The sequence below is a fragment of the Eptatretus burgeri genome, chromosome 11 (genome assembly GCF_056783735.1).
Source record: "Eptatretus burgeri isolate ZD-2024b chromosome 11, Ebu_testis_v1, whole genome shotgun sequence".
In the NCBI taxonomy this organism is placed as follows: domain Eukaryota; kingdom Metazoa; phylum Chordata; class Myxini; order Myxiniformes; family Myxinidae; genus Eptatretus; species Eptatretus burgeri.
In genome coordinates this window covers 10,192,665-10,194,878 of record NC_140971.1, presented here as the reverse complement: position 1 = coordinate 10,194,878, position 2,214 = coordinate 10,192,665, and positions in this window count along the sequence as shown.

Sequence of the window (2,214 nt, the reverse complement as noted above, 5' to 3'; positions counted from 1 at the left end):
AAGCGATGCACAGCATATTTCAAGAAGTTGTGGACGGTTTATAACAAAAGTTGGTGGATGAGTTTGGTAGATGACAAGAACAAGCCGATTAGATTTGGGATACGAAACGTAAACTGCTCAGCATGGCGGAGGTATGAGCTCGACCGAGTGTCATTCTAGTTTTTCCTGTGTTCGGATGAAATTTCCTTTATTTATTTAATACTGCACATATAAAGCCCAGCCAACGGACAATTCTGATGAACATTTACTTATCACTGATGAGATCATTTCACTGTGAGAAGGCAACCTGCCAGAGATTTCCGGAAGCAGAGCACATGCAGCCACCGCTCTCTGAGATGCTAGCCACTACGGTCTGAATCACGGTACGGTTTCTGAATAACGGCGTATGATTAGAATATTTGTTTTTTGTATTATTATTCATTCAGACTCAGATTTAACTTTCTCTCATGTATAAATACCACGAAACGTACTTTTCATGGCCTCAAGCAGGATTTCTGTTTAATTCGTCACCTGAACCGGAATTTGGCATTTTATCAAATTGAAAATCAGTGTCCCTAAGGTAAGTAAGATGAAATATATCTTACCCTAAGGTAAGTAAGGTGATCTGATCTTTCATGGTGAAATATATCTTCTCCTCGATGTTGAATACTGTAATATGGTTGGTTCTTTAATTTGCTCGTCATTTAAAACAAAAAACCAAAAAAAAAACCTTTTTCTGTGATAAGAAATGGAAACATCTTTTGCAATATTTTTTTTCTCCATTTCATTGAAAGTGTTCTCGGGGACAGTTGAGCTTTGCCGTGCCGTGCACTTTGCAGAAACTAACGAAGTTTGAGGTCATGATCATCGCTTTTCAGTGGTCCATATCTCACCAGGCTATAAGATTGGAGGATTTGTGGAAATGGTTTTGTGGAAGGCTTGGGAACTCTTTCATGGAGAAGATCTTGTAAGATCGTAGTACGTTCAGACAAAAATCATCCGGGTGTGCGAGACTTGACGAAGAGCTGCATGATACGACTAATCTCCTGTCGTGCACAGCGGGGTTCAGCTCAATTTGGATCGGGTTGATCATTTCAGGTGAGAAAAAGCTATTTTATAGATAGTTTCCTGTGCAAGACAATTCATTAATCAAATTCTTTCTTATATTGGGTAGAGAAGAATGACGTTTGGTTAAACAGTAATCCGGCGAACTCGGGACAGTTGGTGCAGACACATGCTGTCGTGTGTGCCACCGTTTGCCGCCGTGATGTGACGTCAGTGAAAATCTGTGAAATATTTTTTAACATGTATATGTAGCTGGAGTGTTGTTTCATTGGCTCCTGGATGTTTTGATTTATTTTTGTGAATCTTGTGTTCACAGACATATTCCAGTTTGACTTTTTCACCAATTCATTCAAACGATATATTTTATTTACATGAATTGCTGGACATAATTTATGATTACCGTTCTTTATAGCACGTACCTTTATGAACTCTATTCTGAGCATTTTGCTGGTAATAATTTTGGGAATTAAATTTAGTTTTGACAAGTCTTTGAAAATTGAAAATCTAATGTGTAAACTGTAAACGGTTCGTTTTCAAAGACCCACTTTTTTTGTCATTTCCTCGATCAATGGATATTGTTTGATTAAGAGCAAATAAAAGTTGTTTGCCTTTCCCTGAATTTATTATTATTTTTTAATCCTTTTTTTCAAATACAAATGCTCAGACAGTAGGAACCGGTGGTGGAAATGTCACTGAAATTTGAAAGTATGAGGACTCTTGATTTCATGCCAGAAGATGAGAATACACAAAATGGAACGCATCACCTCTTTGGAGAATTACTTCCCAATGAAAGCGAGCTCAACTAAACGATCAGATATTTTGGAGTAATGGAGTTGAATGTCTTGGTTGACTGTTTGCAACTCAGAATATCGAGGGAAACGTTGACATTTCAGGTAGCTGGCAGTGAGCGATTGAGAGAAACATGAGGCCATCAACCTATCAGCAGAGGGGCTGCATGGAAATGTTGTGTAATGGAAGAGCAATTGGACACAATACTCCTGCTTGGCATCAGCTTCCAGGAGAAAATTAGATGTTTGTTGCACATATGAAGCAAGTTTGTCAGCCAGGTAAATGGTGAACTCTTAGATGACAGAGACCAATATCTCTGTGAGCAGAACATGATGTCAGATTGTCAAAGGCAGGCAATGTCAATTTCTGACCTTCAATTTG